The sequence below is a fragment of the Mauremys reevesii genome, linkage group 12 (genome assembly GCF_016161935.1).
Source record: "Mauremys reevesii isolate NIE-2019 linkage group 12, ASM1616193v1, whole genome shotgun sequence".
Lineage (NCBI taxonomy): Eukaryota > Metazoa > Chordata > Testudines > Geoemydidae > Mauremys > Mauremys reevesii.
Genome location: NC_052634.1, coordinates 41,978,892 through 42,004,670, shown reverse-complemented (window position 1 = coordinate 42,004,670; position 25,779 = coordinate 41,978,892). Strand labels below are relative to the sequence as shown.

General features: G+C 46.7%; 1 non-coding gene and 1 pseudogene across 1 annotated transcript; both read right to left on the bottom strand.

Moving 5' to 3' along the window:
* Positions 1–1,525: 1,525 nt before the first annotated feature.
* TRNAK-UUU lies at positions 1,526–1,598 on the bottom strand. The gene has a single exon. It is a non-coding gene; the product is annotated as a tRNA-Lys (tRNA).
* A 20,729-nt stretch (positions 1,599–22,327) lies between these two features.
* Positions 22,328–23,843, bottom strand: LOC120375752 (annotated as a pseudogene).
* Between the last annotated feature and the right edge of the window lie 1,936 nt (positions 23,844–25,779).

Sequence of the window (25,779 nt, the reverse complement as noted above, 5' to 3'; positions counted from 1 at the left end):
TGCAAAGGAAATTGTGTCTCTGTGTGAAACTGAGGTTGGAAATGAAACGTCCACATGGTGGCCCAATGCTCTAGGGAATGTGGGTGAAGGACTCGGGCTGAGAAATGATTTAACAGGGGTTTGTATTTATTGCCCTGATTAAAATCTATGGCTAAAAGGCAGCCACTGTTATTAGTACTTGTACCTGTGTTGGGACACCCCAGTGGGTGTCAAGTCCATTGTCTTCACCAGGGGCAGTCGATTATTTTAGCAAAGTACAAATTTCTTGGTCAAGGCCTAGGCTCCAGAGAAAACAATACACTGCTGATAAGAAGAAGTACATCAAAAGATTTTGCAGCCACCGTGGGCATAACTATGATGTGTCGTGTTTCACTCTTTATACCTGGCGCCACCTCCTTTCCCTTTAGCCTTGTAGTTGACCAAGGGCAAAGCTGAACATCTCCTCAGATACCAGGGAGTGTTTATGTCCATTCCTGCGAGCTACACAGGGGTTTGATGTTGCTGCTTTCAGTCCTCCGGCTCTGCCGGGATAAGGAACAATTCAGGCTGTCACTGAACTGAAGGAGGAAGATCAGTTTTTGACAGGCAGAGGGACGCCTCCTCTTAAAGGTGTTTGTCTGGCTGGCAGTCCTGGTTCCCAGGTCTCGCCCGTGGGGCTCCAGCAGTTTTGGGACCAGGTCACTCCCTTGGCACCACCTGCTGCCCCAGGCACTCCCAGATGACCCCCTCGCTCAGGGACAGGTACAGGTCTGAGCTCGTGCACCAACGGCTGATCGTGGCTGCCAGAATCTGTTGGCAGCTCATTTATTTTGCACACAGGGTTGAGCCCTTGATTCACACATCAAGGATAACAACCCTTTGTTTCTCCTGATCCAATAACATGGAGACTGGGAATCCAACACCAGCCACAAGTGATCATTTCGGCAAGCAACCCAACCTATTTCCAACATACTGTAAAATCCACATGCAGACTCATACATGAAACCTTGCAAGAAAATCTTCCTGAGGGGGTCTGAAGCACCTGCTGCTGGAGGGAAGGAGGGAACTGTGGGTTGGGATTGAGGAGCAGCATGAGGAGAAGGGGCCTGTGGGTTGGGATTTAGGGGCACTGGGAATAGGAGGGGGCTGTGGGTTGGGACAGAGGAGAAGGGTGAAGAGGAGCAGGCTCTGGTTGGGAGTGAGGAGCAGTGAGCGTAGGAGGGACTGAGGGTTGGGATTAGGAGGGGACATGGGTTTGGGCTGAAGAGCATCTTCATTTGGGGATCCAGCAGGACAGGGGAAGGCAGCAGGTGATTCTAATTCCTTAGGGATATTCTGTGTGTGTGTGTGCAGGGGAGGAACATGCTCTATGCCCAGAGGCCTTTATTCCCCCAGGCTGCAAGGACAGAGGGGATGTCAAGGAGTTGTTCCTTCAATCCCCCCCACACAAAGGCCCTTCTTAGGAAAGGAAAATCCTGAAGAGAAAGAGTAACATCAAAGAAGAATCCAGAAAGTCAGATTTTTACACTCATAGTGAGAAGTTTATCACCTGACCAGGGACTTGAACCCTGGACCCTCAGATTAAAAGTCTGATGCTCTGCCAACTGAGCTAGCCAGGCTCACATAGGAAAAGTGCAGGTTGGTGCAGAGGTGAAGCTAGTCAAGAAAAAGCGAGCAGGAAACAATTGGGGAAACCTGCTGCTCTCTCTCTCTTCCCAGCCCTGGCCTGGCCTGGAATTAGTGCTGGTTAACAAGACGGGAAAATATCGCATCTATCAGATTTTCATAGCTGTACAAGACTCAGGCACAATACAGAGGTGCCCATCTGCAAGTGCCGAATGGTTGGATTGGCTAATGCAGCCTGTAGATGTCCAGGGCACACTGGGATATCGAGCCAAGTGTCCATCACCATCATCATTTCGAAGGGATAATGATAATGATGGGAAGGTTCACAACTGACTCAGCAGTTGCATACAAAGGTGCATGTTTGGCAGTTACATTGGGAAATTCTGGCTCCTTCTCAGGCTCAGGTTGGCCACCCCGGTCTAGATGTAGAAGTTACAACATTTAAACTTGAAAGAGGGGCCAATTTCCCCATCATTTCACACCTTTACATCCAAACACGATGACTTTCTGAATGAACCCTCCTCGTTCAGCCAGAAGATCTTGGGGTGGTTGTAGGAGTCACTGGATAAAATTCTCTGGATTCTGTTCTGAATCAGGTCAGAGCAGAGGTACCTAGTGATCTAGTCTGGCTGTAAAATCTATATATCAACACCAAATATGGTGTGAAATTAATCCTCAGAAACGGCTGTTCCTCACCCAGACCCCAGCAAAGGGCTCTCCAAGGAAGGGGGCTGTTGAGGAAGGAAAGAAGAAAGATGTCCTCTCCCTGGAGGGACTGGGCTCTGCGCTTTGGACAGAAAGGAGGGGAAGGAAATGGTCACACGATGGCAGCAGAACCTAAGAAATGAAACACAACAGGCTTCTGAGCACATTGCTTCTGAACAGTGAACGAACCTGACTCCCGTATCATGAAAAGCCAAAAAGCCGTTTCTTTCTATGCCCGGGAGAAAAGAGTTCCAATCATTCCTGCCCGTTTACTTTTGAATGATTTTACATTATAAAGAAAATTGTAACAAAATTAGTCTGAACTTGAGCTGCCTGTTATTAAAAGCTGGTTCCCCAATTCAAGTTCCAACTGCCCTGCTAGAAACACCCCCAGGTCCCTGCTCACCCCAGGAAGAGGAAAAAGAAACCCCACTGGGCACTGCCCTTGGCTCCAGGCTGCTGTCCCGGGGTGTGGGTGGGGACTGATTGTTTGCTGATGAGGAGGGAGCCAGTAGAGGCCTCTGGTGCTCTGCTCCTAGCATCTGCCCGGCCCAGGCTGTCCTCTGCCTCAGCTGCTGCTCCCGGCCTGCTCTAGAGTCAAACATGCAGGGCCCCCAGGGGAACAGAGGCTGGGACAGGGCAGCAGCCTGGGCTGGGCTGGGAAGATGCTGGGAGTTCTCGTTCCCTGAGAACTGGCCTGGCTCCCTTCTCAACAGCGAACAAATCAATTCCATGTCCCCTCCCCAGAAAAACCAGCCTGGCGCCAAGGGCAGCAGGGGACGATTCCCTCCAGTTCCCACCGAGGCAGGAGAGAAGCCAGGGTGTTTCTAGCAGAGCTTATGGAACTGACGTGGGAAACCAGCCTTTAACAACAGGCAGTTCCAGTTTAAGCTCAGTGTTTTTAACAATTTTTACAACATTAAATAACCCTTCAATCATAGTGTCACCATCCATAACATTGCTTCAGCCTTACAGGTTCCCAAGTGCAAAACTAAACATCTCTTCAAACACAAGGGAGTGGAGATCAGTCAGTGTTCAGAGTCATCCCACATAAAAGAACCATGTTGTGGTACATACTGGCCCCATCATGTGGCCATCGCCTTTCCCTCCTCTCTGTTAAAAGTTTTAGTATTTTGCACAGAAACTTTCTTCCCTCAGGAGAGACTTGGGAACCAGGGCTGCCAGCCAGACAAAAACTTTTAAGAGGAGGCGTAACCTGTCAAAAAATGATCTCCCCTCTTCAGTTCAGTGACACCTTGAAATGTTACTTGTCCCGGCAGAGCTGGAGGATTGAAAGCAGATACATCAAAGCCCTGTGTAGCTAGCAGGAATGAACATAAACACTCCCTGGTATCTGAAGAGATATTTAGTTTTACCCTTGGTAAACTACAAGACTAAAGGGAAAGGCAGTGGTGCCAAATATATAGAGTGAAACACAAAACACTCGTCATGGTTATGCCCATAGTGACTGCAAAATCTTTCTATATACTTATTATTATTTTCTCTGGTGTCTAGAGATTGACCAAGAAATTTGGCTCTTGATAAAATAATCAACTACCCCCAGTTAATGCAATGGACTAGAAATTGACTGGGGTCTCTCCACACAGGTTCAAATCCTGCCAGCTACAGATGCATTAGTATATTGTCATTACTGTTGTCTTAGTGCCTGAGCATCCACAGAGCCAAATCTGGTCTTGCTCTGAGGCTGTCTACACTTAAAATGCTGCTCTAGCACTGTGGAGAAGACAGTTGCTACAGTGAGGAGGGTTTTCCATTCCTGTAATAGCTACATTCACAGAACAATCTTTCCTTTCATTTAGCACTATCTAACCATGGCTTAGGTCAGCTTAATTATACTGGTTCTGGGGTTTTTCACACCCTGAAAGACGTACTTGTTAGAGGGTTTATCCCATCACCCTCCCATTTCCTGGTCCTTCTCGCGTGACCAGAGAGCAGCAATGCACGAAGTTCAAAGGTGAAAACAATTCAATGTTTATTGGGGTAAACTTCCAGCAAGCAATGATTCCAATTTCCTTCCTCAGTGTCCCCCTTCCCAGCTCTGACACCACAGAGCTTTGCCTGTGTCCCTGTTCCCATTCCCTGTTCCTATTTCCCCCCGTAGCACAACTTAATTCCAGTTCCCCTACCCCCCCTCCCCCGCCCACTCCCCCCCTTACTTCCTGACTGACTGCAGACTATATAGTAAAACTTGAGTTCTGCTTAGCTATGCCTTAACCAATCATTTTACTGAAATGTAACTAACCAATCCTAACATATTGTAACATGATTATCTAACCAATTATACCCCACCACCTTAATTGGTTTACACTCAACAAATTAATTATACAGCAGACAGAAAGAATCACAGCACCAGACAGAGATTATACAGACAAGCAATAGAAAAATGGGGACTACAGTGATAGAACAACACAGAAATGAGGATTTCACACCCCAGCTATTGATCAGTGAGTTGTTCCTAGATAGGACACTATCATGGTAGAGGTTGTGGGTGCTGGTTGCTTAACTGTCTGGCCCCCAGGGCAGGATTTTGAGGTTCACCATTACTTTCTCAGAATGCCAGCACCCATCTTTTGTTCACTTAAAATGCGAGCAGGGAGATTACAACACCACAGAACTCATGGAGCTCCAGGAAATGTGTAACTTTAGGTCCGGGTGAGCGTGTCTAAAATTCAGCTGTGCTGTAGAAGGTCTCTAGGAGTTGAAAGAGATGTGCCATCTCGACCTCCCTAAAGAGTTCATCAACTATTAATGAAAACTAGGGTTGATAAGTCATGTTTTTTGTAGCAGGAGGATGGTGGACTGGTCTAAAGTGCCAGTTTTAAGACTCCTTTTTCCCTATCTCTTGGGTGTTCTGGTCTCTGCATTGAGATGTGGTTTCAAATCCCACTCCTGACATGACCATTTAATTCTATCTGGAGAAAATAGCCTCACTTGAATCTCCTGTGCAACAATAGAACCCCATTTGCTTAGCTTTGCTATTCCAGTAGTTGTGAGAGAAGCTCCAAACCAGAGGGAAACAGGGCCTGTTCTCTCGACTCATCAATTTTTGTCTTCCTTCATTCCAAGCCATTTTCTCAGAAACATCCGTATTTCCCACACTATTTTGTTTAATGTTCTTTGCTTTTATGAAACTTTAGAGTCATTTAATTGCCACACAACTGTACTTATGAAGTAAAGTGAAACACAATATTTTTTGGATATTCTTGCAGAAGAGTTTTGCTTTCTGACCTGGAATTGAACAGGGGCTACCCGAGGGGACAATGCTGCTCCCTTTTCTTGGCTCATCCAAAAAACATAAGTTCTTGGTGCCCTTTGTTTCCCTGTTCTTCAAAGGCAAATCAACTGGTGTAGCAGCTACTGAGAAAGCCTTAGAAAAGGGCCCCAAAATTGACAGCAGCTGGTTTCTGTAGTGTAGTGGTTATCACATTTGCCTAACTTGCAAAAGATCCCTGGTTTAAAACCAGGCAGAAACATTGATACGTTCCTTCCTTTGGTCTTTTATCACTCCAAGGCCTTTCTTAACTACATCCATAGCTTCTATGCTTTCTTCCTCATTATTTTTTTCCTTTTATGGAGCTTTAAATTGAAAAGGAGAGGGTTAGCCGGCATTTTGAGGGAAGGAACAGACCATCGTTTGGGAGACTGCCAGCTACGTAACAAATCTGAGCGGAGAAGAATCCCAACCCATTGTCCTGCATATTCAGCTCCCAGCCAGCAGTTTTTCCCTTGCCTTTTTTTTTTTTTGAGCTAACCTTGAGTCCAGGGCGCGCACACTCTCTCCGCCCCACACATCAAATCTGGCCCTGCTGCAAAGTGACCCCTAAGAACCAGCAACCTGCACGAGAGCATGACTGGGGGGAAAAGGTTTCCCGTGAAGCTTATAAGCCACTGGATGCCTTGGAAAGAGGCAGGCTCTGAGCGTAACAGTCAGCAAAGAAGGCCTGTTTGGGGATGTGGCGCAGTGGTACAGCGCCTGCTTGGCATGTATAAGGCCCTGGGTTCACTCCCCACGTTTGCCTTTCACCCCTGCTGCTTTGCTCATGCCCAGCTGGCATGTGGCCCAGCCAGTCTCCCTGCACAGGTTACAGTCCTGAGCAGTGAGGGCAAAGTGCCAATTGCATGGAAGCTCTGGGGGGGGTTCTGCTCCTAAAGCACCAGGGTGACGCTAAGATTCCCATCCACTGAGCTGCTTGATGAGGAAGGACTGGAGAGAAGGGTCCCATCAGCAGAGAGGGAGGGACAAGGCCATGGAGGGGCAGTCAGTGCTGAGAGAGGTCAGCGATTTACACAAGACGGGGACACTGGTTCTGGAGGGGACAGGAGGTGAGGGCAGCTTGTTTACAGTGATGCTGATGCTGAATAGAAAAAAAGGCTGGAGTCAATGAAACATGAGAGATAGAAGGAGAAGGGCAGCTCCACAGAGGGCCCTGGTGCTCATACACCCCAGTTCATAAGTACCCAACATAAGAATGGCCACACTGGGTCAGATCAACGGTCCATCTAGCCTAGTAGCCTGTCTTCTTACAGTGGCCGATCCTAGGTGCCCCCAGGGTTCCACAGGTTGACTGTGTGTTATGTGAAGAAATATTTCCTTTTGTTTGGTTTAAACCTGCTGCCTCTTCATTTCGTTTGGTGACCCCTAGTTCTCGTGTCTAGAGGAGTAAATAACACTTCCTTGTTTATTTTCTCCAACCCAGTCATTGCTTTATAGACTCTATCATCTCTTTTCCAAGCTGAAAAGTCTCAGCCTTATTAATCACTCGTCATATGAAAGCTGCGCCAGACCCCTAATCATTTTTGTTGCCCTTTTCTGAACCTTTTCCAATTACAATATATCTTTTATCAGGTGGGGTGACCACATCTGCAGGCAGTGTTCAAGATGTGGGTGTGCCATGGATTCCTGTAGAGGCGCCCCGGCTTGTCCTAGATAGAGAGACTAGACAAACAGGGACCCAGCCCCCTACAGTGATCCCATGGACAAGAACCTGGCTGGGAGTGGGGTGAAGGTTTCCTCTGGACAAAGGGGAGCTGAAATCCCTCAGGGTCCTGAAACTTAAGCAATGAAAGCTTCAAACCCTTTATAGCCGTGCGTTGAGGTGCATCAGCAGAAGGTTGGGCTGGAGCAGGGGTCGGCAACCTATGGCACGCGTGCCAAAGGTGGCACGCGAACCCATTTTTAATGGCACGCTTGGGCCTGCCGGGACTCCAGTGTGACATTAAAAATCCTGCTGGCACGGCAACCAGCTGGCCCCTCCCCCGCCTTCCCCCGGAGTTCTGCCGCCGCGCGTGCAGCGCTCTGGGGGCCGGGGCTCCGCACTCCCATGGGGCAGAGTTTGGCTCTGCGGGGAGTGAAAGACGCTCCCCGCTCATCCAGCGCCCTGCTGCCTTGCGCACAGCACTTTGAGGGGCGTGGCTGCGCGTGGCAGCCGGGCTCCGAATGAGCAGGAAGCCTCATGGTAAGGGGTCTGGGGCTGGGGGGGGGTTGGGGTAAGCGGGGGGCAATCAGGGGCCAGGAGCAGGGTGGGTTGGATGGGGTGGGATCCCAGGGGGTGGTTGGGGCGGGGGTCTCTGGAGGGGGCAGTCAGGAGCGGGGTGGATGGGGCATGGGAGTCCCGGGTCTGTTAGGGGTGGGGTGGATAGGAGACAGGGCAGGCAGGGAACAGGGTCCTGGGGGCACAGTTAGGGTGGGGGGGTTTTGGGGGGGGGTCAGAGAACAAGGAGCTGGGGGGGTTGTATGGGTCCAGAGTTCTGGGGGTCCTGTCAGGGGGCAGGGAGCGGTTAGATAGGCATGGGAGTCCGGGAGGTTCTGTCTGGGTGCGGGGGTGTGGATAACGTTTGGGGCAGTCAGGGGACAGGTAGGGGGTACGTTCCTAGGGGGGCAGTCAGGGGACACGGGGCAGGGAGGCTTAGATAGGGAGTGGGGTCCCAGGAGGGGGTAGTCGGGACAAGGAGCGGGGGGATGGGGGTTCGGGGGGGCCATCACCCAGCCCTCTGCCTGGAGCCCTGACCCCCTCCACACCCCCCAGGCCCCTGCCCTGAGCCTTGCACCCCCACATCCCGCCCAGGCCCCTGCCCTGAGCCCTGTACCACCCAGCCCTTTGTTAACTCCTTCACCCTCCACCCCCACGCCCCAGCCCTGACTCTGGCACCCCACACATACCCAGCCCCTACTCTGACACCTGTACCCCCTCTCATGCCCCCAGCCCTGACTCTTGCATCCCCACATCCCCAGCCTCCCCACATCCCATGCACCCCGCACATCCCCACCCCCCACCCTGAGCACCAAACGGGAGCTCCTGCACCCCTCCGCACACATTCCCACCTGCACCCCTCATGCCAAATGGGAGCTGCCCAGGTAAGTGCCCTCACACCCAAACCTCCTGCCCCAACCCTGAGCCCCCTCCCTCATTCTCGCCCCTGGCCAGACCCTTCATCCCCAGCCCTATGCTCAGTCCACTCCCACCCTCAGCTCAGTGCAGAGAGAGGAAGAGAATGGGCCAGAACCAGGGAGAAGGTAGGTACCCACTGTATGTGGGCAGGGCCGGGACCCCACACCGGCGGCGGGCTGAGCGGGTCCGGCAGCCGGGCTCCCGGCTGGCAGGAGCCGGTGGATGGAACCCCTGAGCGGCAGTGGGCTGAGCCACTGCCGGTCTGGGGTTCTGGCTGCCAGACCCTTCCCAGCTGGGGTCCTGGCCGCAGGCCCCGCTCAGCCCACTGCCGGCCTAGGTGAACAGAACCCCAGACCAGCAGCAGGCTGAGCGGGCCAGCGGTGTAAGATCAACATTTTAATTTAATTTTAAATGAAACTTCATAAACATTTTGAAAACCTTGTTTATTTTACAATACACTAGTTTAGTTATATAATATATAGACTTGTAGAGAGAGACCTTCTAAAAAACATTAAAATGTATTACCGGCACGCGAAACCTTAAATTAGAGTGAATAAATGAAGACTTGGCACACCACTTCTGAAACGTTGCCAACCCCTGGGCTGGAGGAACCTGGAGAGTACATTTCTGATCTACATTTCTATTTGTTTGGTTTTTGTAGGTTAAATTAATGCAGGCTCTGGTCCACTCTCTCCCAAGGGTGTAATGTTGCTGTGCACAATGAGAAATCTTGGGGAAAGATTGAAATGAAATGGAAGCAGCATATGGTGGCAGAACCTAAGGAATTAAAGCCCATTGATTCTTATGTGTGTGCATTGACTCTGAACCAGAAGTGTAATTTTTCTCGCTTTGTGGCTGCAGCCAGTAAAATATTTAAATATCTATCAGGGATGGTCTAGACAGTATTTGGTCCTGCCATGAGGGCAGGGGACTGGACTCGATGACCTCTCGAGGTCCCTTCCCGTCCTAGAGTCTATGAATCAATGAAACTCTGGCTTTTCCTGAATGCTGTAGACTGTGAGTTCCTGGGAAAGGGCAGGGGGAGAGGGAGCAAGAGGAGAAAGGCAGAGACACTGGAGAAGAAGAATGGGGGGAGAAGAAAGAGACAGAGAACACAGAGAGACAATCAATGACTGAAGATGTCCCAACTCCATCTTGCTCCTCACAGGTGTTCAGAAAGCTGGGTAGTTGTAGGTTTCAAATATCAAGGGCTCTCCACATACCTGATCTCTCTCCTGGCTCCCATTTTAGCATTAACTTTTATTTTGAAATGTTTGGCTTACCCTGATCTTCTCTTTCCCTAACTGTATTGCAAGTTGGGTGGGTTTTTTTGTTGTTTTTTTTGCTTCCCTTTTGTTCATATCAACATAATTGTAACAGCAAAGGAATCTGTAGGAGCAAAAACTGACTCAAAACTTTATTTCCCCATCATGCAGGAACATGGTACAAACAGCTCATGCAGCTGGAATCATCACACGGAAGCCAGGGGATGGGAGATGCAGGTTTCCAAGTGTTCTGTCTTCTCAGATGACACATTCCAGCCCCTTGTATTCCTCCCTCCTGTGTGACCTGCTGGGCTTTGACACACTTATTGTCTCATTCTATGGATAATGTGATTGTAACACAACGTGACTGAAATTAAACCACTTCCAGACAAGGAACCAACAAAAGAGAAAAGCCATTATTGCATTGGCTGGGAATTGAAGCCAGGTCAACTGTTTGGAAGGCAGCTATGCTCACCACTATACCACCAACACAGCTGGCAGGAGCAGCTTTCCTGCAGGCTACGTGTGCTGGCAAAGGGGGTTACACGTGACCATGGAGCTAGTAAGCAGGGTGGATGGGCTGGAAGCCGCCTGACAGCTGGGAGCAGAGTTAGGGGGCAAAGGTGAAAACAGATCTCATTGGGAGCTGGCCCCACACCCAACCTGCCCCTAGGAGAGGGGAACTGAAGCTCAACTTCAATCATAGAAAACTCTTCCCTAAGAAGGAAGGGGACGGCTTGTTTTAAAGACAAGGTTTGTGGGTTTTGCCCACTACATACAGAGGGGCTGGATAGCGCTGAGTCCAGACAAGACTCTGGTAGGATAAGGAAGAAACTCAGGCTGCCAGTGAGCTGAAGGAGGGAGATGATATTTTGACAGCGATGGACACCTCATCTTAAAGGCCTTTGTCTGCCTCCTTCTAGTGACTGTTTGGCACAGGAATGCAGCCCCCACTCCTGGGTGGCTCCTGTGGAAATAATGTTTCTGTGCAAAACACAAAAGCTTTTAACAGAAAGGAGGGAAAGGAAATGGCCATGCAGTGGGACAGGAATGTAAGGAATGAAACAGCAGATACTTCTCCCACGTGCATTGACTTTGAACCTTGTTGTTTGCCGTGTTGTTATATCCCTGTTGTTCCCTGGACATGAGAGGTGGGGCAGGGAGGTGGGGGCTCACATATCATCTTTCAAAGGACCAAGGAAGGGAGTGTTATTTACTCCTTCTCATAACACAAGAACTAGGAGGAGTCACCAAATGAAATGAATAGGCTACAGATTTGAAACAAAGTATTTCTTCGCACAACGCACAGTTAACCTGGGGAACTCTTTAGCAGAAGATGTTGTGAAAGCCAAGAATAGAACAGAGTTCAAAAAAGAACTAGAGAAGTGCACAGAGGATAGGTTCCTCGATGGCTATTAGCCAGGATGGGCAGGGATGGTGTCCCTCGCCATTGCTTTCCAGAAGCTGGGAATGAGCAACAGGAGAACCACAGAGCAATGACAAAGCCAGGCTGTCATGGGCGAGTAGTTAAGGGGATGCACTAAAAATCCAGTGGAGTCATCCCCCTCCTCTCTACCCCCAAGCAGCTTTGAATCTTGATGACTCTGAAATGCCACTGCCTCAGCATCCTCAACCCCCACTGGAGGCCAGTGTAGAGTCTTTAGATCCCTGTTCGTATTTCATACTCCAGCTGATGCACCATTCCTGCCCAGCAACTCACCGTCTGCCCCAGGAGAACCAGCTGGTGGGCCGCACCCACAGGCAGACAACTTATACTGCTCCCCTCAGAGCAGCAGCCGCAGCAGTTGGCAGCTAATCCCCACCTAAGGCTTTGGGGAAGGAGATGGGGATCACGTGTTATTTCTTTCGTACATCGAGTCTCACTGTGTTTGAACATATTTCTCTCTAACTCTGATATAAATTTAGAGCCCCTCCCCCCATTTCGGCTTTGTAAGAGCCTCATTTCTGTACATAAAACATAAGAACAACCATACTGAGTCAGACCAATGGTCCATCCTGCCAAGTGTCCTATCTCCCAAGAGTGGTCAAAGCCAGATGCTTTAGAGGGAATTAACAGAACACGTAATCATGAAGTGATCCATCCCATTGCCCATTCCTGGCGTCTTTACAGATGTGAACACAAAGAGACACTTGCAGCTACTTAGAATCAGAGAAGATTAGGGTTGAAAGAAACCTGAGGAGGTATCTAGTCCAAGTCCTACTCAAAGCAGGACCAATCCCCAACTAAATCATCCCAGTCAGGGCTCTGTCAAGCCGGGCCTTACAAACCTCTAAGGATGGAGATTGTACCACCTCCCTAGGGAACCCATTCCAGTACTTCACCACCCTCCTAGTGAAAAAGTTTTTCCTAATATCCAACCTAGACCTCCCCCACTACAACTTGAGACCATTGCTCCTTGTTCTGTCATCTGCCACCACTGAGAACAGCCGAGCTCCATCCTCTTTGGACCCCCCTTCAGGTAGTTGAAGGCTGCTATCAAATCCCCCCTCACTCTTCTCTTCTGCAGACTAAATAACTCCAGTTCCCTCAGCCTCTCTTCATAAATCATATGCACAGGTCTCCTAATAATTTTTGTTGTCCTCCGCTGAACACTCTCCAATTTGTCCACATCCTTTCTGTAGCGCGGGGGGAGAGGGGGCGCGGGCGGAACTGGATGCAGTACTCCAGATGTGGCCACATCAGTGCCAAATAGAAGGGAATAATCACTTCCTTTGATCTGCTGGCAACATTCCCGCTAATGCTGCCCAATATGCTGTTAACCTTCCTGGCAACAAGGGCACATTATTGACTCATATCCAGCTTCTTGTCCACTGTAATCCCCAGCTCCTTTTCTGCAGAACTGCCACTTAGCCAGTCTGTCCCCAGCCTGTAGCGGTGCATAGGACTCTTCCATCCTAGGCTTTGGCTACACTTACACTTCAAAGCGCTGCCGCGGCAGCGCTGCAGCTGAGTGTAGTCAAAGCGCCAGCGCTGGGAGAAAGCTCTGACCACACTGGCGCTTTGCAGCGCCGCAATTTGCAGCGCTGGAGAGGGTGTGTTTTCACACCCTGCTGCAGCGCTGCAAATTTGTAAGTGTAGCCAAGCCCTTAGAGAGTAGGAATCTGCACTTGTCCTTGTTGAACCTCATCAGATTTCTTTTGGCCCAATCCTCCAATTTGTCTAGGTCACTCTGGACCCAAACCCTGTCCTCCAGCGCTTGGATTCTTTATGTGCTTTCACAGAGCGAAGAGCACATGTTCCATGATTTCATAGGGCAGAGTTTTATGCTATAGGGAGCTTTCCCCGTGTGGATTAACACAGATGCACATTGTGACCCTTCTCAGGGTGCTGAGGGCCGTGAATCTCCTGGTGGCCACCTGCCACAAGGAAGAGGGACTTTTGCATTTGGCAGCTGGATGTTAGTGACCAAACTCACCAGCCTGTCAGACAGTCAAGCACCCTCCTCTGAGCTACAGCAACCTTGACAGTTGACAATAAAGGCACCTTAACCCCTGAGTTCCTTCAATGTGTCCCCCTCTGGGGTCCAGCTCCAATCACCAGATACTCAGGGTATGTCTATACTATCTGCTGAATTGGCGGGCAGCGATCGATCCAGCGGGGGGATCGATCTATCGGTTCTAGTGTAGATGCAATAAATCGATCCTCGAGTACTCTTCTGTCGACCACTGTACTCCAGCTTGGTGAGAGGCACAGGCAGAGTCTACTGGGGAGCTGCAGCAGTCGACTAACCGCGATGAAGACACCATGGTAAGCCGACCTAAGTTGTCATAGGTCTCACCCCCACTTAGAGCTGTTGGGTTCCAAAATGGGGACCTGCACTGTTTTCCCTCTAAACTAAAAATCCTAGTTTAGATCTGGTAAAAGCTGCCACCACCCAATCAGGTACGTGGATTGGGACACAGTCCTTCCCCCAAATCCTTGGGGATCCCAAGAGCCCCAAATCCATGGAGTTCTTACACCCGGGAGAAATAAACCATTCCCCCCTGCTTCCTCCCCCCTCCCCTTTCTCTGAGAATCCACCCAAAGAAAGATTAACCAAGTCCTTTACAGAAAAGATTTATTAAAAAATAAAAGAAAGTCATTGTCTCTGTAACCAAGATGGAACAATATACAGGGTCTAAACTTATCAATCTCTGGAGAGAATTCCCCCTCCTTTCTTTCCTCAGTAAAAGCAATCAGTACAGAATTAAAGAAATTATATAGCAAAACACAGAATTGCAAATACAGAAATAAAAGTATAAGAATACTAGTTCCTTGCTAATACTCACTAGCTTGAATAGAAGAATTTATTGCAGAAACCTGGGAGGACTTGATTAAGATGTCTGGACTCTCTTAATTCCCAAGAGAGACTCTCTAAAACAAAGAACAGGAAAAAAAACTTCCCTCCATAGGGATTTGAAATTATCTTGTCCCTCATTGGTCCTCTGGTCAGGTGTCCACAGGTACTGCTTGTTAACCCTTTACAGGTAGACAAAAACCTTAACCCTTAACTAACTGTTTATGACATAAGTACATCGACTTCAGCTACGATATTCATGTAGCTGAAGTTGCGAAACTTAGATTGATTCCCTCCCCTAGAGTAGACCAGGGCTCAGAAAAATCCCAGATCCTCTCTGCCCGAAGCAATGGTACATCCCAGGTTACCAGTTTTACTGTAGCCCACTGCTACTGGATCACACACAGCACTTAAGCACAGTTATTGAACAAAGGGAAATTTCTTTAACAAGGGACAGAGATTTAAACAAACAAATGTGAATGGTGGAAACCAACTGTTACCAACAAAACAAAATCACAAAATGCAACCTACACTTTTTAATAGTTACCTTTCCTACCTAAGTAGATTGAAGTCTGAGGTGACAGTCTATTGCAGTGACTGCTAGTCCCTAGGAGCCAGGGCCCTGCCTTTCTTGAAGCACCATTGGTCATTAGTGATCTCCTTGGTGAATGGAACCAGAGTGTTTCTCTCCACCCTGTTATAAAATGAATCAGTTTTTTGTGTATATTCACAGAAAGGACCATTTCCTCATTGTCATATTGTCGTTTACACTTCCACAGGGTTTCGATGTCTATAATTTGTCTTTGATAGTTTTCCATTGGCTTTTCTGGGCTGGTGCAAAGGTTGACAATGCAACAACACTGAAGAGACTCTGGAATCCAGGACCTCTATGGAGGAGACTGAAATCCAGGACCTCTATGGTGGCATTTTCAGAAATGCTCCCAGTTCCACGCGCAGGGCCAGGTAGGCAGGCAGAGCTGCAGAGTCTCAATGCGTGGATGAGACGATGGTGTAGAGAGGAGGGGTTCACGTTCATTAGGAACTGGGGAAACTTCTGGGATGGGAGGAGCCTATACAGGAGAGATGGGCTCCACCTAAACCAAAGTGGAACCAGACTGCTGGCACTAAACATTAAAAAGGTTGTAGAGCAGTTTTTAAACTAGGAGATGGGGGAAAGCCGACTGCTGCAGAGGAGCGTGTGGATCGGACACAGACTTCTCTTAGGGGAGAGTCTGATGATAGAGAATCTCCAGGTTATAGTCAGGAGCAGAGGAATGAGAAGTATAATGTAAGGGCCGGATCAGATGATAAACAATCACATAAAAAGAATCTGGCACATCAGAGAAAGGCAGGCTAATAAACAGGGACAAGTTTTTAAAGTGCTTGTACACAAATGCCAGAAGTCTAAATAATAAGATGGGTGAACTAGAGTGCCTTGTGATAAAGGAGGATATAGATATAATAGGCATCACAGAAACCTGGTGGACTGAGACCAATCAATGGGACACAATCATTCCGGGGTACAAAATATATCGGAAGGACAGAACAGGCCGTGCAGGGGGAGGAGTGGCACTATATGTTAAAGAAAGTGTAGATTCAAATGAAGTAAAAATCTTAGGCGAATCCACAGGTTCCATAGAGTCTCTATGGATAGAAATTTCATGCTCTAGTAAAAATATAACAGTAGGGATCTATTATCGACCACCTGACCAGGACAGTAATAGTGATGATGAAATGCTAAGGGAAATTAGAGAGGCTATCAAAATTAAGAACCCAATAATAGTGGGGGATTTCAATTATCCCCATATTGACTGGGAACATTTCACTTCAGGACGAAATGCAGAGATAAAATTTCTCGATACTTTAAATGACTGCTTCATGGAGCAGCTGGTACGGGAACCCACAAGGGGAGAGGCGACTCTAGATTTAATCCTGAGTGGAGCGCAGGAGCTGGTCCAAGAGGTAACTATAGCAGGACCACTTGGAAATAGTGACCATAATACAATAGCATTCAACATCCCTGTGGTGGGAAGAACATCTCAACTGCCCAACACTGTGGCCTTTAATTTCAAAGGGGAACTATACAGAAATGAGGGGTTAGTTAGACAAAAGTTAAAAGGTACAGTGACTAAAGTGAAATCCTGCAAGTTGCATGGGCCCTTTTTAAAGACACCATAATAGAGGCCCAACTTCAATGTATACCCCAAATTAAGAAAAACAGTAAAAGAACTAAAAAAGAGCCACCGTGGCTTAACAACCATGTAAAAGAAGCAGTGAGAGATAAAAGACTTCCTTTAAAAGTGGAAGTCAAATCCCAGTGAGGCAAATAGAAAGGAGCACAAACACTGCCAACTTAAGTGCAAGAGTGTAATAAGAAAAGCCAAAGAGGAGTTTGAAGAACGGCTAGCCAAAAACTCCAAAGGTAATAACAAAATGTTTTTTAAGTACATCAGAAGCAGGAAGCCTGCTAAACAACCAGTGGGGCCCCTTGACGATGAAAATACAAAAGGAGCGCTTAAAGATGATAAAGTCATTGCGGAGAAACTAAATGGATTCTTTGCTTCAGTCTTCACGGCTGAGGATGTTAGGAGATACCCAAACCTGAGCTGGCTTTTGTAGGTGACAAATCTGAGGAACTGTCACAGATTGAAGTGTCACTAGAGGAGGTTTTGGAATTAATTGATAAACTCAACATTAACAAGTCACCGGGACCAGATGGCATTCACCCAAGAGTTCTGAAAGAACTCAAATGTGAAGTTGCGGAACTATTAACCAAGGTTTGTAACCTGTCCTGTAAATCGGCTTCGGTACCCAATGACTGGAAGTTAGCTAATGTAACGCCAATATTTAAAAAGGGCTCTAGGGGTGATCCTGGCAATTACAGACCGGTAAGTCTAACGTCGGTACCGGGCAAATTAGTTGAAACAATAGTAAAGAATAAAATTGTCAGACACATAGAAAAACATAAACTCTTGAGCAATAGTCAACATGGTTTCTGTAAAGGGAAATCGTGTCTTACTAATCTATTAGAGTTCTTTGAAGAGGTCAACAAACATGTGGACAAGGGGGTCCGGTAGACATAGTGTACTTAGATTTCCAGAAAGCCTTTGACAAGGTCCCTCACCAAAGGCTCTTACGTAAATTAAGCTGTCATGGGATAAAAGGGAAGTACTTTCATGGATTGAGAACTGGTTAAAGGACAGGGAACAAAGGGTAGGAATTAATGGTAAATTCTCAGAATGGAGAGGGGTAACTAGTGGTGTTCCCCAAGGGTCAGTCCTAGGACCAATCCTATTCAATTTATTCATAAATGATCTGGAGAAAGGGGTAAACAGTGAGGTGGCAAAGTTTGCAGATGACACTAAATTACTCAAGATAGTTAAGACCAAAGCAGATTGTGAAGAACTTCAAAAGATCTCACAAAACTAAGTGATTGGGCAACAAAATGGCAAATGAAATTTAATGTGGATAAATGTAAAGTAATGCACATTGGAAAAAATAACCCCAACTATACATACAACATGATGGGGGCTAATTTAGCTACAACGAGTCAGGAAAAGATCTTGGAGTTATCGTGGATAGTTCTCTCAAGATGTCCACGCAGTGTGCAGAGGCGGTCAAAAAAGCAAACAGGATGTTAGGAATAATTAAAAGGGATAGAGAATAAGACTGAGAATATATTATTGCCCTTATATAAATCCATGGTACGCCCACATCTTGAATACTGTGTACAGATGTGGTCTCCTCACCTCAAAAAAGATATTCTAGCACTAGAAAAGGTTCAGAAAAGAGCAACTAAAATGATTAGGGGTTTAGAGAGGGTCCCATATGAGGAAAGATTAAAGAGGCTAGGACTCTTCAGTTTGGAAAAGAGGAGACTAAGGGGAGACATGATAGAGGTATATAAAATCATGAGTGATGTTGAGAAAGTGGATAAGGAAAAGTTATTTACTTATTCCCATAATACAAGAACTAGGGGTCACCAAATGAAATTAATAGGCAGCAGGTTTAAAACAAATAAAAGGAAGTTCTTCTTCACGCAGCGCACAGTCAACTTGTGGAACTCCTTACCTGAGGAGGTTGTGAAGGCTAGGACTATAACAATGTTTAAAAGGGGACTGGATAAATTCATGGTGGCTAAGTCCATAAATGGCTATTAGCCAGGATGGGTAAGAATGGTGTCCCTAGCCTCTGTTCGTCAGAGGATGGAGATGGATGGCAGGAGAGAGATCACTTGATCATTGCCTGTTAGGTTCACTCCCTCAGGGGCACCTGGCATTGGCCACTGTCGGTAGACAGATACTGGGCTAGATGGACCTTTGGTCTTACCCGGTACGGCCTTTCTTATGTTCTTATGTTCTTATGTAACACACCACGTAACTGGCTAGCAAGGGACGGGTGACAATTCCCTCCCACTTGAATGGGCCATTCCCAACAAGACCTTTGATTGGGGTGACTCACTTTCATGACAATACCATATGGGCATAATTTTCCATATACTAACATGACTCCTTCAATAGGACTCATACACACCTCTTGCAGTGATCAGGAGTAACAATAATTTACAAGCTTTCAGTAGAGAGCTCACTGCTATGCTTCCTGGATAAATATCATAAAAATCAGTGCATTAGGTGTGATGAGTCTGTCAGGTCTGAGGCAGGAGTTTCTTGTGAATTACTTTGACCTCTCTGCCAATTGGCACCAAAGAGCATTTATCACACATGCACTGAGCTACACAGTCACACTCTGATAGAACAGAAAGGCCAACACAAAAAATAGAGAAAGGAACAATCAAATACTAAAATGACAATGGTTGGAACTCAACATTTCTCTCAGTCTTTGGACTGATGGGTACTAAGAGCTTTTCCCTCAGCTGAACCAGGTGATCGGACAGCTGGCTCAGCCCTCCATACTAGCAGATTTCTCACATAGAGAGATGGGTCAAAATTGGAATTGATGTCATGACTCGCTTCCCAGAGGGGATCAATCTGTCTAAGGCTGTGTTTACCCTTCAAACACTGGAAATATTCTTCTGACAACATAACACTGTCTACACTGGGGCTTTGCTCACATTAACTACTTCTCTCAGTGGAGTGGATCTTTCACACCCCTGAGAGATGTGGCCATGTCAACATAGCTTTTCAGTGTAGACCAGCCTCTGGATGGCTTTTAGATATGAAAGGCAGTGGACTTCAGCCTTTTCCTTGGTATTGATGGTTGACAACTGCAGCTTTCCTACTTGCTGGACACATCCTATGACAGATGTCAGGCCTTTCTTTTGCAAATTAGAGAAGTGGGGAAGTCAGTGACGCTTACAGTGTAAGTGGGTAAAAACTTACACAACTTGTCTCCTTGAGTAGTTTTCCTTTTAATAGAAATTGACTTTGAAGCTAAGCAAAGTATGCTCTATCTGAAATACAAAAAAATAAAACCTATACAGACCCAATATTCTCTTATACACTCTTTCTAACACCTATTCTCCCATCCCAACCTTTGGAGTGAGGTTTTCTACCAGAACTCCTTACACTACAGGGGGTAAATTAAATCAAATTAACTTTTGAAGATTAACCATCATTTCCTGAACTAAAATAAAAAAAAAACAAGACAATTTTCAGTTTTCCAAAATTATTCAGATTATGAAACAATTAATCTCTTACTCTAACCAATAACATCACCTATGATTTCATTTTCACTAGTAACACTGATATATTCAAAGATCACAAATTCTGGTCACATATGTTAGTTTTCTTTTAATCCCCATTGCCAACAACTGAGCCTTGGCTCAAGCTGTGGTTTGTCCCAACACTTCTGTGAGTTCAGATCTCTCTGGTTCCTCTGCCAGGCGTGTTGGTGGAAGGGGTCTCCTATGCGGGAATCTTTGCATCATGAGGAAAAATACCTCTCGTGTCACACTTTAAATCTTTCAAAGTAGTAGGAAGTAGGGGAGAAGTGATACAAATGCAGAAAACACAGGAGAAAACTGTCTGGGCTACACTAAAGACATTTATCGGTATAATTATTGCTCAGGGGTGTGAAAAACCGACACAGCTGAGCAACGTAGTTACACATCTCTAATCCCCTGCGTAGACAGCGCTACATCAGCAGAAGGCCTTCTCCTGCCAACATAGCCATCTGAGACCATATTGATTTAAACAACTGAACTACACTGTGATCATATGCACTTCCTTCAGTTAGTCGGGGGTCTGCTGCTGTTCACCATTTCCAAGTGGAGATTTTAAATCACTGCGGTGTCTTTGTTAGCATGGCCAGTAAATTGGAGAGTTCTCTTCTATTGACAGAACTGAACTTGAACTTTCTCCATATCATCATGGAAGGATGGGGAAAAAGCAAAGCTGAAGTGAGAAATGATGACTTTAGCAAATGGTCATTTCTCTTAAACTCTCCAATAAATCTGAGCTGAACTAATATCTAATTGTGTGACCACACAGCCATCAAGAAAAATAGAAACCCAGATCACAGAGAGATAGAATACATGACAATGAACGTGTAAACTGAAATTCCAGAGCAGGTTACATCTAATTATTTAGAATCAGGACAAGAGATTCTCCCATCACATTCTCCTCTGATCCAGTCAAACATATTTCATTGAGCACTGTCTCAATAGTCAGTTATGTTATTTACAACGTTTAGTATCCTAGCATCCCCATAATGGGGGAAAAAACAACCACCTTGCCAGAATTGGCTTTACCAATAGATGGAACCTGGGATTTAAACTGGAAATGATCACACTGCGATTAGGATCCATTTGAATTCCCCTTCCCAGTCTTTGATACTTTCATCTCCAGTCATAGCAACTCTGGTATAGGATTAAATAAGTCAAAGCATCATCTCCAAGCATAGACAACTGAGAACTCTTCATCACATGACACTTTGAGAAGTGGAGGGGTAGAATGTGATGACGATAAACTCTGCCTGGTTCAGACGACAGGTAACAATTCTGCCATGATGGGGAAGGAGGGAATCTCTGAGTCACCCCATCTCCTTCCAAGTATCAGAGGGGTAGCCGTGTTAGTCTGGATCTGTAAAACGTGACAAAGAGTCCTGTGGCACCTTGTAGACTAACAGACATATGGGTGCATAAGCTTTTGTGGGTGAATCCCCACTTCGTCAGATGCATGTAGTGCAAATTTCCAGGGGCAGGTATAAATATGCAGGCAACAATCAGGCTAGAGATAACAAGGTTAGTTAAATCAGGGAGGATGGGCCCCTCTTCTAGCAGCTGAGGTGTGAACACCAAGGGAGGAGAAACTGGTTCTGTAGTTGGCTAGCCAGGCACAGTCTTTGTTTAGTCCTGAGCTGATGGTGTCAAATTTGCAGATGAACTGAAGCTCAGCAGTTTCTCTTTGAAGTCTGGCCCTGAAGTATTTTTGCTGTAGGATGGCACTTTTAAGTCTGCTATTGTGTGTCCAGGGAGGTTGAAGTGTTCTCCTACAGGTTTTTGTATATTGCTTATGCTCCAGTACATATTTTAGTCTATAAGGTGCCACAGGACTCTGTCGCTTTTTACATCTCCTTCCAGTATCACAGAGGCTGAAATGACAATTTTTTCCTGCCCCTGCTCTTCATTTAAATGTAATATGAAAAGTTCCCATGATAACTGCTCTTCAGCACAACATGAGAACAACTGGCAATGATACAATCTGTAACACCGGTGACTCTAACAATAACTTTGCAATAGGAGGAATGGTATAAATGTGACGCTCCCTGGTTCCTGATAGGAAGGGCACACTAGAATTACTTATGGGAGAATGGAGTTGATAGAAAGGATAAATGAGTCCACCTCAAAGAGGTCAAACTGCAAAATGCAAAAATAGGCCACTCACTCATCTGGACAAGCTGAGGGATATCGGTGCTTCAAACAGCTTTTAAAAGTGGGAATCAGGAAAGTATTAAAGTATTGATAGCCCTAGAGGTTTTTATGGTGTTGATCCCCCTTGCAGATTCTCTGATGGCTCACATGGTCTCAGTGGCAAGACAAGGTTTTCCCACACTCACTGCTTCCATTGGGTCGCATACCTGTGTGGATTCTGAGATGGGTAAGAAGGTGTGAGCTGTGATTGAAGGTTTTCCCACACTCACTGCATTTATAAGGTCTCTCACCGGTGTGGATTTTGTGATGTTTAGAAAGGCCTGAGCTGCTAGAGAAGCTTTTCCCACACTCATGACATTCATAGGGCCTCTTCCCTGTGTGGATTATCTGATGTTTAGAAAGGTCTGAGCTGGTAATAAAGCTTTTCCCACACTCATGACATTCATAGGGCCTCTCCCCTGTGTGGATTATCTGATGTTTAGAAAGGTCTGAGCTGGTAATAAAGCTTTTCCCACACTCATGACATTCATAGGGCCTCTCCCCTGTGGATTCTCTGATGAACAGAAAAGGCTGAGCTGCTAGTGAAGCTTTTCCCACACTCACGGCATTCATAGGGCCTCTCCCCTGTGTGGATTCTCTGATGAACAGAAAAGGCTGAGCTGCAAGTGAAGGTTTTACCACACTCACTGCAATAAAAGGGCCTCTCCCCTGTGTGGATTCTCTGATGTTTAGAAAGTCCTGAACTGCTAATGAAGCTTTTCCCACACTCACGGCATTCATAGGGCCTCTCCCCTGTGTGGATTCTCTGATGTTGAGAAAGGACTGATCTGTAAGTGAAGGTTTTCCCACACTCACTGCAATCAAAGAGCCTCTCCTGTGTGGATTCTCTGATGAACAGAAATGGCTGAGCTGCAAGTGAAGGTTTTCCCACACTCACTGCAATCAAAGAGCCTCTCCCCTGTGTGGATTCTCTGATGTTTAGAAAGGCCTGAACTCCGACTGAAGGTTTTCCCACACTCACGGCATTCATAGGGCCTCTCCCCTGTGTGGATTCTCTGATGCTGACAAAGGGCTGAGCTCCTAGTGAAGCTTTTCCCACACTCATGGCATTCATAGGGCCTCTCCCCTGTGTGGATTCTCTGATGAATAGAAAGGGCTGAGCTGCAAGTGAAGGTTTTTCCACACTCACTGCAATAAAAGGGCCTCTCCCCTGTGTGGATTCTCTGATGTTTAGAAAGGCCTGAGCTGCTATTGAAGCTTTTCCCACACTCACGGCATTCATAGGGCCTCTCCCCTGTGTGGATTCTCTGATGTTGAGAAAGGGCTGAGCTGCTAGAGAAGCTTTTCCCACACTCATGACATTCATAGGGCCTCTTCCCTGTGTGGATTCTCTGATGTTTAGAAAGGTCTGAGCTGGTAATAAAGCTTTTCCCACACTCACTGCAATCAAAGGGCCTCTCCCCTGTGTGGATTCTCTGATGAACAGAAAAGGATGAGCTGCAAGGGAAGGTTTTTCCACACTCACTGCAATAAAAGGGCCTCTCCCTGTGTGGATTCTCCGATGTTGAGAAAGGGCTGATCTGTAATTGAAGGTTTTCCCACACTCACAGCATTCATAGGGCCTCTCCCCTGTGTGGATTCTCTGATGTTGAGAAAGGGCTGATCTGTAAGTGAAGGTTTTCCCACACTCACTGCATTCATAGGGCCTCTCCCCTGTGTGGATTCTCTGATGAACAGAAAGGGCTGAGCTGCAAGTGAAGGTTTTTCCACACTCAGTGCATGTATTTTTCCTCTTTCCCATGAGGACTTCCTGCTGTGTTGTGGTTTCCTTGACGCTTTTCTGAGTTCCCCGACAGGAAATAAATTTACCCATTTTCTCCTCTGGCTGGTTTCCTTGCTCTCTTTCTGGTCTGTGCTGAATCTCACAGGATTTTCCCTGCTCATGACTCCAGGACACATTCCTTTTCGATCTTTGCGATAATTCTCTGTGTTTAGCCACTTTCTCAACATTTTCCTGCTGAGAATTCTCCTCCTCTTTCTCACATACCATTGCGTCACCTGCTGTGATAGAGACAGAAACCTCAGACAGGGATGGAAAGGGGAAGGCCAAACCAAAACAAGTGCTGGAGAGACGTCAAATAAAAATCAGGAACTGAACTCCCCCAAACTCTTCCCCAAACAGGAGAAAGGAGGGGATCAATTCCGCCCTCACATCCCATCCAAACTCACAGGGGAAAGGGAGGAAGCTACTGCCTGGTGTCTGCTAGGGTCTAAAATTGAAAAGAAAAACAATAAATCTGGAACTTAGGCTTTTGCTAGATCTTAAAAGAAACAATTGTTGTAAGCACCCAAAATAGCTTTCCTGGGGGTTCAGCTTACAGGAAGCCATGAGCTATATTTACCCTGAGGATACGACCCCTGCTAGGGACAATAATGAACTGAGAAACCTTCGAAGGGCTTTGTAGGGCATCCCAGATGTTTCCTTCAGGCACTTCCAGATTCTGAGTTGGTTTAATCTTTCCTCACCTGTGCAGGAAACTCTCAGGATCTCTCTTTCCTCTGAACCCTGGAGGTCTGGGACCCATGGCTCTTCCCCTTGTTCCAGCTGGGAGATTATATGAGGTTTGGAAACTGGAAACGCTGCTCAGATAAAAGAAAACAAAGGAGTTCAGCTGATTTCATATGACTCTGTCATAAAAAACACTATTAATTTAACTTCAGTGCTTACTGTGACCCAGTGTGCCTGGGGCAGTCCACACTGAAAATGCCAAGATCAGGGCAGACTGAAAAAGGGAGAGCAGATGCTCCCAAAAGTGGTGGTTAACATGGAAGTTAAATTCACCGATCAGTCACCAACTGTGCTTCTGATCCCCCACACTGGTTATTGAGAAACTGAAAAAAGACATCACACGCGGCCCCCTTTACTGCATTCCAGTTCTCTGACTCCCAATCAGCACCTAGGTCCGGCACAGTGAGAAGTTATTTAAAAACTCTGATCACATAAACGAAGTGTTCTTCTGACCCCAGAGTCAGCCACATTACCAGGTCTGTATAGGTTTGGATCTTACCCAGAATACTATGATGCCAGCCAATCCTTAGCATCTAAACTAAAGGTTTATAAGCAAGAAAGCATCTCAACTAAAGGTTTATTATAAAAGAAGGAAAGAAAAAGGAAGTTGTTAAAATGGGAAAACAGTCAGATACATTCAGAAATCTATATATCTGGTTCTTAGCAGTATTGGTGAGTTTCTGGCTTGAAAGGCTCTCTGGTAATGATTTTTTGCCCCAGATCCCTAAGTGGCCCCCTCAAGGATTGAACTCACAATACTGGGTTTAGCAGGTCAATGCTCAAACCACTGAGCTATCCCTCCCCCCACATCATTCAGTCCTTTGTTCCAAGGTTCAGTTTGTAGAGAAGTTGCTCCAGAGGTAGGAAGAGGGACTGAAGACAAAATGGAGATGATGCAGCTGCCCTTTATATTCCTTTTGCCAAGTGGCTTCTACTTCCTGTGTCCCAAACACAAGCTTCACAGCACATGGCATGGAAAAGCCTTGGAGGTCTCAGTACACAGGCATATCCCTGCATGTCTTGCTGACTCAAGAGGTGTCTCCCCTTGATCCTTTCAATGGGTTCATTGTACAGCTGATGACCCCGGATGGGCCAT